Below are 14,655 nucleotides of genomic sequence, written 5' to 3'. Positions count from 1 at the left end.
CTATTTGATTTAATGCTTTGTTTGGTCAATTTTATATACTTACTGAGACATTGTTTGAATTTTAGCAAATCGGAAAAGAGCCAGTGTAACCTACACAACTCTGTTTCTGATTTAATGGTGCGACTTCACGTTGTTTTAATTTTCCACATTTTTCTCCATCTGAATGGAATTTTGTAGAATATCTCCGAGTGTTGATAACATGACAAAGCCATCTCAATCTTTACTGTCACGGTGGGGTCTAAATGGTTTGTAAGTTATATAGAAACTCATGTTTTCTTCTCCCTCATTCAAAGTTGATCTTAGATATATTGGGCTATTTGAAGGTCCTTTATGGTCATTTATTTTTTACTATTTTGGTTAACGATTTCTCATACATAGTTATCAAAGGTACCAGGATTATATTTTAGTACGCCAGACGCGCGTTTCGTCAACATAAGACTCATCAGTGACGCTCATATCAAAATATTTATAAAGCCAAATAAGTACAAAGTTGAAGAGCATTGAGGATCCAAAATTCCAAAAAGTTGTGCCAAATACGGCTAAGGTAATCTATGCTTTCAAAATAGTTGGGTTTTAGCGTTCTTTGTGAAGGGAGCTTCGGACGCATGATAGTTAGAACGTGTTGTTTTCATGACTCTGTTTTTTCATTAGTTATTTTCTTTGATCAATTTATCTTTTCACTTGTCAAAAGACATGTGCCTTCAACGCTGAATAGTTCAGTTCTACTGATAATACATAGCTGTTAAACATTTCATATTGTTCTTCTCTTTGAATGTTTCGATGTTCTTAAATATTCAGAAAATACTTAAATGAAATTCAGATTTTGCATATACTAGTAAACAACCCGCAGCTGTCATGTTTGCTTATTTGAGGACATAATATTATATCATCAGATAATTGTACAATTTTAAAATATTTCAAAATGCAAAAAGAGGGAAAATTGTCAACTTATAAAAAGGATTGATTAACGATTGTTTGACATTTTGATTTATTATCTGATCTTATCTGGCGGAGGTGTTTTTTATACATTCATCATGTAACTTCTTACCTCATGATATGTTCAAACGGTTGAGAAGTATAGACAACCCCTAAACTTATCATGAGTAATGACATTTAACAAATACAAATATAAAACGGATCATCAATCACATTATTAACTAGTCATACTTAAGAAATAACCTCAAACACGAAAGAAATAACCTCCAACACGAGCTAATTAAGTTGTTCGAACTCAATAATAAAGAAATTTGGCCTTTCCTGTTTCATGATTCACTAAGTTTTAATTGTGAGAAAAAAATACTTTCTGACAAACAAGTGCTGACAAATGCAAAAGAAACATAGGTGCAAAGTGTATTATTGAGAGAACTGACTTTTTTTTGATTTTTTTATATCCGTATCTAATAATACAATAATACAACCGAACAAAATCATAACAAGAAAAAGGTGAAAAAGACAAGTGTCTAGTAGATTCTTATAAAAATAAGAACTGGACAGGTATTTTTTTTATAAGTATTGGCTGTTGAATTCCTAACTGTTTTATTTTATAATAGCACTTTTCTTTCAATACGAGCATTATCCTTTAAGTTTTAAGGAAACAAAAGATTTCAAGAACCTCATAACCCGCCACACAAAACAATGCCATTTTTATATTTAAATTCACGTTTATTCAAATTGTTAATTTTTGCTAATTTAGTTGATCTCTTATGGAAGAAATTGAAAGTTTTCACACATAAAGTGCAAAGAGATGTTGGTAAATAGCAACCGACCAAAATCATAACCAAAAAGAAAAAAAGAAAAAGTTCTTCATGAAAACTTATAAAAATAATAGTCTTTATTATACTGTAACTATTTTCAATAGTATTCGCTTTAGACTTCTCAACAAAACAAATTGCTTCAAACACCAAAAAATTCGATACCTCGATCTTAAAAAAAAACCAATAACTTGTGACACGGTATTAAATTAAAATGGGTTGGAAACTGTTCTTAAAAGAAATACGAATTGAAGAGTCTTGATTAAACAAGAGGAACTCTAGAGGCTTATTTATAACCTAACATCTATGCCATTTTATATATATATATTTTTTCATGTGTATTCCTATTGGATATGTTTATTATTTTTGTTGCTTTCTAGTTATTTATATGTTTTATAGTATTTAAGAAATATTCAAAAAATCCAGAAACAGGTAAATAGTTATCAAAGGTACCAGGATTACAATTTAGTACGCCAGACGCGCGTTTCGGTAGCATTAGCACTCCATACAAGGCGACAAATGAAGATTGTTGGTTATGTTGATTATTTAATTGCAGATCTAATCTTATTAATCAAATGAGATTTGCGTATCTTTTTAAATTTATTTATACTTTATTCTATCTCCAAAAAGATTTTGCAAAATTACTGAGAAGTATAATAGAGGATTGCCAAATTTTCTGAGAAATGGTACTATGATATAAAAAAAAAAATTAAATCCTGATATCTATGATGAGTTTATTTACAACTACTGGGTCGATGCCACTGCTGGTGGAGATTTATTTCCCCGAGGATATCACCAGTCCAGTAGTCAGCACTTGTGCTGACATGGATTATCATTGATAAAGTTATATTTGTAAATTAACTGTTAACAAAATTTAGAATTTTTGAAATATTAAGGCTTTTCTACCTCAGGCATAGATAACCTTAGCTGGAATTAGCAAAACGTTTAGGAATTTTGGGTCCTCAATGCTCTTCAACTTCGTACTTTATTTGGCCTTTTTATTTATTTTTTTTGATTCGAACGTCACTGATGAGTCTTTTGTAGACGAAACTCGCGTCTGGCGTATTTAAAAAATTTAGTCCTGATATCTATGATGAGTTTATATATAATACACACATAAATAAAAACGATAGTTGTATACCGATGTTCAAACAGATTATTAATCAGTTTTGGTAACGAATTATGGATTGTTTTCTAGTCATGGAACTGAAAACAAATAAATTCAAACATAAAAAAAAAAATAACCTCTAACACGAGCTAATGAAGTTGTTCAATCTAAACAACAGCTAAGTTTTTCCTGATTGACCGTTCACTTAGTTTTCATTATCAAATAAATACTTACTGACAAATCAAGTCGAAACGTAACAATAATTATTATCCGAGTAACTATCATTGACAGATTGTTTTTTGTTTTTTTTTAAATTTTTAAGATTCATCTTAATTATTTATGCAAACATTGAAATTTTGGTTAAATCTATTGAAACAGAAAAAAAAATCACAAAAATACTGAACTCCGGGGAAAATACAATCGGAAAGTCCCCAATCACATGGCAAAATCAAATGAAAAAAACCCACATCAAACGGATGGACAACAACTGTCATATTCCTGACTTGGTACAAGCATTTTCAAATGTAGAAAATGGTGGATTAAACCTGGGTTTATAGCGCTAAACCTCTCACTCTAACGACTGTCTTATCAAATAACCGAACGAAATAAAATCATTCGTTCTAAATAAATGGAAGAATTACTTGAGTTATTTTTTGCATGCTCGAATCTGATTAATTAAATTTGCATTTTCTGTTTAAAGTTATACATCATTCTTCCATCCCATTTTTACGAAAAGACATTTCACAAATACAAATATAAAACAGCCAATAAATAACTTTTAATTGCGACTGATGAATTATTTACCAATCATACTTAAATAACTTCAAACTCAAAAGAAATATCCTCTAAAACGAGCTAATGAAGCTGTTCAAACTCAAACAACAAAGTCATTGGTCGATCCTGTTTGATGATTCACTTGGTTTTGATTGTTGAATAAATACATTGTACTCTTATTAACAAATCAAACAGAAAAGAACAAGTAAAAAGGGTCTTAAACATAGCGAGGAAATCCCTAACCCGAAGGCGGGCTCGTGCTCGTCCCTTAGAACAAAGGTGTTTAAGCGTAGTGAAAATGAACGTCATACTTACTTTCAAAACATACAAATTAATTAAAATTATATAAGCATACAAGAAAAACAAAGGCCAGAGGCTCCTGACTTGGGACAGGTGCAAACAGTTGAGGCGGGGTTAAGTATGTTTTGTGAGATCTCTCTTCAAAAAGCGATCGCTTCAAACACAGCAAATTCAATATTGTTGTATTGGAACTAAAATATTTCTTACTTCGGTTATGATAGTGCTTAATAAAGGTTGGCTGCTATAATTATAAGCAATACCACGAGTCGTGATTAAACAAGTTGTTCTCAAAAGCCGAAAACCGCACCTAGCATATCTATGGCATTTTGATATTTATATGCACATGTATTACAATATGTTGACAGTAGTGTATGGTTATTTGTTAACCTTGTAGATAACTTTTGTTGATTTTTTTCTACATGTTTTGTGATATTCAAGAGAATATCTCAAAATGCAAAAGGGATAATAATTGGAATTTATTGCAAGTAATAAATTGATGATTGATAGTTATGTTGGCGGTTTACTGTTAATAGTAGCATCAACTGTTCAAATTGTAATAATTAAAATGAACTTATTGATTTTTACAGTTCGTTCTTATGTTGTACTGTTATACCACTGTCCCAGGTTAGGGGAGGGTTGGGATCCCGCTAACATGTTTAACCCCGCCACATTATTTGTGTATGTGCCTGTCCCAAGTCAGGAGCCTGTTATTCAGTGGTTGTCGGTTGTTTATGTGTTACATATTTGTTTTTCGTTCATTTTTTTTTATATAAATAAGGTCGTTAGTTTTCTCGTTTGGACTGTTTTACTTTGTCTTATCGGGGCCTTTTATAGCTGACTATGCGTTATGGGCTTTGCTCATTGTTGAAGGCCGTACGGTGACCTATAATTGATAATATCTGTGACATTTTGGTCTCTTGTGAACAGTTGTCTCATTGACAATCATACCACATCTTCTTATTTATATACAAATCCATAAATGTTTTTGGAAAAATGGTTGACAAGTATAGATGACCACAAAAGTTATCCTTACATTTTTACAAAAACAAACATTAAAAAGATCATAAATCACTTTTAATTACGGCTGATAAACTATTTACCAGACAGACTTACATTGTAGTAAATAACCTGAAACACAAAATGAATAACCTCTAACACGAACTAATGAAGCTGTTCAAACTCAGAAAAACAGAAGTTTGGCCTTTCCTGTTTGATGATTCACTTAGTTTTGATTATGAAAAAAAATACGGTCTGACAAACAAGAGCTGACAAATCGAAAAGTAATGTTGAAACAATAATTGTTTAAGTAAAATATATTGAAAAGTTTACATATTTTAGGTTTAATTTTATATTCACATAATAAACTTTGTTTGGGTGGGTTAACCGAAACAAATAAAACGACAAAAACAACATAAGTTTCTAAATAAACTCATCATAGATACCAGGACTAAATTTTGTATAATGGGCTTCATTACCAGAATGATATTCATTTTCATTAGAATTCACTTTTTTCTTTCAAACATTTAGCACCAAAAAGGCGCTTTATAATGGTTTAAGTTTTATTCGAACTTAAAATAATCTTACCTCGGTTATCGTTATAATTTATTATGATGAGGATGCTTCGTCATGTTGATTATTTGCAGAGCTTGTTATGTTTGCGATTTTAGTGGTTTGCAGTTATGTTTTTTATTACATCATTCAAATCCTTACTTAATCGACTGGACAAGTTTGATACATCAAAAGATTTTTTTGCATAACCTGCCTTTTTCATTATTCCAATCGACTACAAAATTGTTGAGAAGTTTAGTGAAGATGACCTCCAAACTTCCTGAGAAATGACATTTTACAAAAACAAACATAAAACAGATTATTAACCACTTTTAATTACTTCTTCAATATATATCTATTTCCTGTAATTATACATAAAAAATAATATCAAACACAAAAGAAATATCCTCTAACACGAGCTAATGAAGTTGTTAAAACTCAGCAACACAGAAGTTTGGCCTTTCCTGCTTGATGATTCACTTAGTTTTAATTTTAAGAAAAAAAATATACTCTGACAAACAAGTGCTGACAATTCAAAATAGACGTTGAAGCAACTAACATTCATTAAATGTATGTCTTACTTTTTGCATTGGAGCTTAGATTAATTAGTTATTTGAATAATATAATGTCGTTCGTGTCCATAAAAAACTTCACGACAATAAATTTATAAATGCTTCATTCTGCAACTTCATTGAGGGGTAAATGTATTTTCCGTACCACACATCTTGTACTAATTGCAGTTTTAGATTTTTTTTAATATGATGTATCTGTGTTTTTTGCCTTTTGAAGCGAGATAATTACTACTACTGATCTGTCTTTTTTCTACTTTTTTAAAAGCCCAAATTGAATTTAGACATTAATTTATTTTAAATTTGGAATACTGATTTTTTTAGAAATCATTTAAACTAAAGTCACCGCATGCAAATTCTTCTATCTGTATACCTTGTAAAATACTTTATAAATCCTGCATTAAAAGCAATAATATAAACGTTATTACATGTTTCCCTACAACCTCACAACCGACCTCTATTTTCGTAAATAGATTTTTTCGCTCTTTCATTGATGAGTCTTTTGTAGACGAAACGCGCGTCTCGAGTAGATACAAAATTTAATTCTGGTATCTATGATGAGTTAATGTATAACCATTGGGTCGATGCCACTGCTGGTGGAGTTTTATTCCACGAGGGTATCACCAACTCAGAAGACAGCACTTCTGTGCTGACATGAATTATCATTGATATGGTCTTATTTATAAGTTAACTGTTTACAAAACTTTTTTTATTTTATTTTTGAAATACTCAGGCTTTTCTACCTCAGGAACAGATTACCTTAGCTGTATTTGGTAAAACTTTTAGGAATTTTGGTCCTCAATGCTCCTCAACTTCGTACGTTATTTTGGTCTTTTATTTATTTTATTTTTTTGGGGGGATTGGGGGATTGAGTGTCACTGGTTAGACTTTTGAAGACGAAACACGCGTCTAGCGTAAATACAGAATGTAATTCTAGTATGTATGATGACTTTATTTACAATCACTTGGTCGATGTCACTACTAGTTGAGCTTTACTTCTCCAAGGGTATCACCAGCCCAGTAGTCAGCACTTCTGTGCTGTACTGACATGAATTATCATTGATGTGGTCATATTTATAGATTAACTTTTGAAATTTTTGAAAAACTAAGGCTTTTCTACCTCAGGAATAGATTATCCTTACTGTATTTTGAAAACCTTTTAGGATTTTTTTCCTCAATGATCTTCACCTCCGTACTTTGCTTGGCCTTTTTTATTAACTTTTTTTTGGATACGAGCGTCACTGATGAATCTTTTAATTTGTAGACGAAACGCGCGTTTGGGGTAATACAAAATTTAATCCTGGCCTCTATTAACACCCTTTCACGCTCAAACCATTCATTTCCACTTAAAGACTTTGGGTGATTCATAAATGTTTGTTTTATTATATATATAATGAAATCATTTAAAAGTACCAACAAACAGGATAAACAATCATTAGAAGATGTAGTTAGATTTATACAACTTCATTTGCGGAAGATCAAAGCTCGTTTGTTCCATATGATTTATTTTCGTTATTTATTATATATAAATGATATGATGATGAGTTATAATTTGTTGGTGGTATATTGTTATTTGTTGTGGTTGAGTTGAAGTAGTGCCTATTGCTAAAATATATCAATGTTGAATCTGCCTTTACTTGAAGCTTTCTGCAATAAAACACTTTTACTGCCAATAAACTTTCTTAAATGTCTAAGATATTATGCACTTGACAACGGATGTATAGATTATGTTTTCCAATCAATAAACATATTTGTGGTGGGGATTCGTGTTGTTTATTCTTTTGTTTTCTATGTTGTGTCTTGTGTACTATTGTTTGTCAATTGTCTGTTTGTTTTTTTCATTTTTAGCCATGGCGTTTTCATTTTATTTTAGATCTTTGAATTTGAATGTTCCTCTGGTTTTTACCCCCTCTTGTAATGTAGATGTTTTTTGTCTTTTTAAACCAATACGATCGGAACCATAACACAGATACACCAAAAGCATTGCACCTAAAATCTATAACTATTAACAACGATTGGAAAACCTTTATTTAGAATAATACTTGAAAACGCTGCCATGAGACTGTACCTAATTTCTATATAATAATACTCTCCTGGTAATATAGTTATTCATAAATTGATAACTTCGAAAGGGGGTTTCTCATGTTCATAATTTTAGAGAGTCACAACGTATAAAATAATAACTTGAAACTCATTATTGTTCATTTGAGGACAACGCCAGAACATGGACAAAACGATATAAGGTCGAACTAAACACCATACTACATGAAATTGAAAACCCGTGATTTAATCCAGAATGCTGTTCTCCATTAAAAGAGTAACATACGCTACAAATTAATTGTGCTAGGAGAAAAATAGGCATTTCATATTTAATACCGACAAGATGATGAAACATCCTACATCGCAGAACACTTAACCAGTTGGATTTAGTTTCTTATTGACTACATATTGGTTGAATTTGAAAGTCGAATTATGCGACATGTTATATATATGCATTCCTATGGCAACCAACTCTGCTCTCCTTACCGACCATTTACTATTTTAAAATGATTCGGATTTCCTACATATACTTGTAACAACAATAAGAGCAAGAAAGCTAGATCATTTATTTTCACATACAGGTATAATTAGTTATCAAAGGTACCAGGATTATAATCTAGTACGCCAGACACGCGTTTCGTCTACATAAGACTCATCAATGACGCCCATATAAAAAGATTTATAAAGCCAAACAAGTACGAAGTTAAAGAGCATTGAGGATCCAAAATTCCAAAAAGTTGTGCCAAATACGGCTAAGGTCATCTATTCCTGGGAGAAGAAAATCATTAGTTTTTCGAAAAATTCAACGTTTTGTAAACAGAAATTTTTTTTTAAATGACCACATAATTGATATTCATGTCAACAGTCAACACCGAAGTGCTGACTACTGGGCTGGTGATACCCTCGGGGACGAAACGTCCACCGGCAGTGGCATCGACCCAGTGGTGTAAATGGTTATCAAAGGTACCAGGATTATAATTTAGTACGCCAGACGCGCGTTTCGTCTACATAAGACTCATCAGTGACACTCATATCAAAATATTTATAAAGCCGAAGTTGAAGAGCATTGAGGATCCAAAATTCCAAAAAGTTGTGCCAAATACGGCTAAGGTCATCTATTCCTGGGATGACGTGTTCGCCATTACATTTTAAACTTTCCTGATTCGGCCCAATTAGTATATCCTCTTTAACAATATATTAAAGAAGCCACAGACGTCGCTTCTGTCTCTTGCTCGACAAATACCTAGAATAAACTCCGGCGTCATCTCAGTACTGGAGACTACGACAGATGAGACGATTTGAATCATTATAATAAATTTCCATACATTAGCAGCAATATACTGACTTCGGCCACGCATTTTTCAACTGATACACATGTATATGATGCTATTCAAGAGCTTTTCCACTGCTACTCAAACCTTGTTGAACGTCATCGGTGTCTGCGTGAAAAAATAATGACCCCGGGGATGGTTAAAGAATGATTCGTTTTATTTATCAAAAACATTATCGGAAAGTACCAAAGCATAATAGAAGATAGCTAATATTTAATACATTCAATGTAAAAAGATTGTCTTTCATTTTATTTATTATTTAGTGTTCGTAATAATTGTCTTTGAATTACCAGTTTCATGTGGGTCTTTTTACATCTAATTTTTGGCTTAGGGCGTTCCTAATTTGAGGGGAGACAGATTTACAATACAAGCGCATGAGGATATTGTAATGCTGTGTATATTTTCTATAACTTTTTAATTTACTTAATAACATGACCGCATGTTGAACCATATTGTAATATAAACTACAAAAAAATATTTTTTTAGTTAAAACTTAACACGAACCTTCGGAGAAGGGCTGTTAATACATTAAAAAGTCCATAAGGGACGGTTTTTTTTTACAAATAGAATTTTGTCTCGATCGTTCCTGAAGGTTTTTCAAAAATGCATTTTGTTTGCATTGAGAGCATACCAAACCCTTTCAATATAACGATATTTTATTTTTTATCACTTCACATTCTTTAGGGTGAAAGTTAAAAATCGTATTTTTTGAAGAGTTTTTCGTGAAGTATTGCACATTTTGGTGTGAAGAAATATATTCTTAATGGATAATAATTGCGGAAGTACAGTTATTGTTATTGCCATTTGTGCCTTACGATTTGAACATACATACTGAAGGTTAGAAACACAATTACGCTTCAATCATTCTGTACGCAGGTAATAGACAACTCAATTAAATAAATAAGCTTTGATATTGAGTGTGAATGCGAAAACATTCTGTTTTGGCTTGCTTCGTTGTTGATGGATTCAAAAGCTTTGATTAAGTGAAAACTAAATAAACTATGAATCAGATAGGGATTTTAATGTCATAATTACTGTTTTGTGGTTATCTGTACAGAAATGGATTGGAATTGCTTGTTGTAATATAGAAATAGACTGTCCAATGAGTACATCCAATGCACTTTTTACTTTAATGTATGTCGGAAACAATTATATTTGATAAAAGAGAAAATGAGTGCGGTTAATCGGTTCTTTGTTCAGATTTGTCAGATTCATTGTTGGATACCACAGAACTATGCACTATATTGTCTCCGGTATAACAAAGCATTACTAACCAAGGTTAGTCAGGGCGTATGACTCCAGTTTTTCCCCATTTTTTAACTAATTATATCCAACATTTTAATAATGCATTTATAGAGGTCAGTTGCAGTATGAACACTAAAAACTAATTAATATCAATAAGTATCACAATTAATATTTGCTGATTAACTTTGTCTATCTTCGTCATTAAAGCTTTAGTCACGTCTCAGCCATTAATCTGGTCGCACGTGCCAGATCATCTCCCTGTTGTCTCCCCTTGTTAATAAGATGGCTGCTGCTTAGACCGTGAGATCATAATACTTCCATGATACCATCTCGTACTTGAACTCAGTAACTTCTGGTATATTAAAGTGCAAATTCCATATACTAGTACTCACAATACACGTATTCACTTACTAGATGCTGTTCCAAAGACAGAGAGCCATTTTTCGATAGTTCGGAAACAAATACCTTCGTATTGCCACTGTCTCACAACTTTTTTCAAACTTGTTGTGAAGATAGCAACACTACACGCATGTGATTACATCCAACTATTTTCTGTTCGGTGTCTAGATCTTTGTTAGCCTTGTCCCATTTATCTTTATTCAATCTTAACAAACCAACTCTCTCGTCAGAAGCCTGCAGTTCGGTGGTTGTTGTCTGCTGCGGTATGACATACTTGTTTTTTCGTGTTTTTATTTTCTACACAAATAAGGCTGTTAGTTTTCTCGGTCTACATTTGTTATTACCAGGCTTTTTACAGGTTACTATGCGGTATTGGATTTGCTCATACTTCAAGGACATGTGGTGACCTATTATAGTTATATACTTCTATGTCATTTGGTGTCTTGTGGAGAGTTGTCTCATTGGCAATCATAGCACATTTTCATATATTAAGTATTGTGAAACCTATGTTTATCAAACTCCAACTGATCTACGGTATTTTAAAACGTTTAACCGACCCCCCAAAACATCGTAAACCGCTATCAAAATTTCATTAATCCTCTAAACTTACGCCGAACCCTTGGAACTTGAAAAATAATTGAAGGTCCGTTAATATACGTTTCCCATTGAACTTTAGGTTCCATATGTAAGACATCTTATATTCTAAGTATATGCCGCGTGCAAAATGAAATTCTTCTTTAAAAAGAGAAACTTTCTATTATTTACTAATAGCAGGAAACACTAGTGATTAATTTTTGCGTTGTTGAATGGGCATATACAATCATCATGTACAGCATTTTTTTAAATTTTAGTTTTTATAGTCTTGAAGTTTCACAATTTCTTATTGTCTACCATGAAATTACTAACTAAAATTAGATATTAATTCAGCAACGTCTTTATTGTTATGCTCATTGGTGAAAGGTTTTTGTTCCTAATGATGATAATTTTAAATTCTGTTCAAAGAAACTTGCTTAGAAAATAATTATGCATTTCCTTCCGCATTCATAGATTTTACAGATACAAAATAAAACAAAGACTAAAATACACGCTTTAAAATGCACATGTTTTGTAATGCATATCACCTGCGTTCAGATTACAAATTTGCGTTGTTATACATGAAACAGAGTATTCATTTAAGTTTGATGTATAAGTGTCTATAGAAAATTGGGATTTGAAATTATATGATGTTACTTATGAATAAAAGAAAGATGCAGCTAGGGTATACGTTAAGGTTATATCACCCCAACGACACAGAAATCTAGACAACAAAAGGTCAAAAAATCAGACTTGTCATTTCTGACTAACTCATCCGATGATACATATATATATATTTGTTTTTTTTTACAATGGGCTCGTATTGCTCAGTCTTGAGTTTCTAAGTTGTGTTTAGTAAACTGTTGTTTGTTTGTTGCTTTTTTTTTCATCCATTGCTTTTCCCGTTTATGTTTGTTATGAATTCAACTTTGGTATCTTTCGCCTCTCTTTTAAAAACACAACATAAACAGACGAAATGCGCAATGGGAGAATTGCATTCCTGTTAAACTAACGAAACAGTGTAATAATCAAGTTTGCACAGTGTTATGTCACAAACTATTTATAAAAGAAACGGCTTTAGATAAAATTGCGCTGTTTATTGGATTGATTGGACACTTTATTTAGATCCTTCAGTCTTGATAACACATTATACACGTGTCATTTGGTTTATAAAACACCGATGCATGTTACCATACAATGTAGCTTGATTTTGTTCTAAGTGACCCATCATAGATAAGATACGTCGAGACAGTTATTGCCCCTTAGCACTAAACCATGACAACCGATAATTGTATGTTGTCAGACGAGAACTACAAATAGATTTGTTTTACCAAATGTTCTTCTGTTGCTGTACGTGATAAATAAAAAAAACTAAATTGCTATTGAAGGTTGACAGAGCTAAATCTTCATTCAGCACAAGTTTCGTAGATTTTCAAATTTATAATGAAATGCATTATGGGTGATAAAAGTATATGTTGGGTGTAAGTCAATAAGACAGCTCAACAACAAAGTAAAACGAATCACGACATTTCAAGTCACTGTTGGTCTCAATGTCAAGCTTGGAATAGAGCTAGTTGAACATTCAGGGTCTACCCAACGACACATTCTGTCAAGGACACAAGGTTATAAAGGATATTCTCAGCTCCGAATGTGAGATATTCTCGCTGCATTGTAGCCCTGTTTGTAACCTGTGCTGTGTTCTGCTCTTTGGTCGGGTTGTTGTCTCTTTGACACCTTTCCTGATTTTTTGTACCTAATTCTACAATAGGTGACTCAATACTCACTTATATTGTTTCAACCATGGTCACCGTCTTGAAGTTTAAAGTGTATGCTTAATGATATTACAATGATTTTCTACCATATTTTGAAGGGGCACTAGATACGAGATATATAAAAAATCTAAAGTATGATTTTTTTTAGTTCAATCATTAATGAAAGTGAAAAAGTGAAATATAAATTAACTTTATACAGCTAAAACGGTTCAATTTTGTCAAATTAAGCTAATAAAAATTGATAATGAATTATTCACTTGCAAGTAAATAATCAAGTCCGACCTCATTAGACCTGTATTTATGTGAACTCCATGTTAACCCTGTGGAAAGAGATATAATAACGCTTGCATTATCCGTGTACGGTAATTTAAAGGACAAGAATGTCAACATTGAAAGTGAAACAAAGGTAAACAACTTGAATGACTGATTCGATCCACCAAAAAAATATTCTTATTTAGGAAAAAAACGACGATAAAAATAAATGTTTAATCTATAATACAAAATTTAGTAGACCTATAAAAATCCAACTGCACGAGTTGCTTAATCTGTTTATATCTATGTTTATGTGTTCATGGTCATGGAAGGTCAACTCTAAATTTAATTAGATTGCGTCATTGCTAAAATTCACACGAAACGAAGCTAAATCTTATTGAGACCATGGCCTGTAAATTATTTTATTTTTTTAACAACTCTCTTCAAGACCTCGCAGAAAGACAAAACAAAAAGAAGCGATACTAAAACAAATTGGATAAAAATTAAATTTAATAATTCAAAATTAATCACATCTAATATATTTCTGGAAAGCAACGTCAAATTTGGAAATTTTTACGATGTGTTAAACAGGGAAGAAACACTATTCGTAAAGATCAAAAGATTCTGCTGAAACAATAGATTTTCAGCAGAATGAAATGGGTTTCTGTTATAAATTCTATTAAGATAAATGCTAAATATGCTTTGAAAAGGTAGAAACTCTTTTCTCTCTTAAATTTATCCGAAAACAAAACTGGTGCAAAAAGGTGAAATCAAATTAAAAAAACCTCATAGACAAATTCAATAAGGATAAAATCCATGAAAATTACAAAATCAACAACTATGAATGGATATGACCAGGCTTTGGACAGGAACTTACAAGACAAGTCAACACTAACATAAACGACACATCTTTATTCTCAAATCAACTTACATCGACACTCAACAAAAACAGTATACGGGTCCGACCTTACATTCGAATATTCTGAAATAGCC

Source organism: Mytilus trossulus, chromosome 4, assembly GCF_036588685.1.
Source record: "Mytilus trossulus isolate FHL-02 chromosome 4, PNRI_Mtr1.1.1.hap1, whole genome shotgun sequence".
NCBI lineage: Eukaryota > Metazoa > Mollusca > Bivalvia > Mytilida > Mytilidae > Mytilus > Mytilus trossulus.
Note: the sequence above shows the minus strand (reverse complement) of the source record.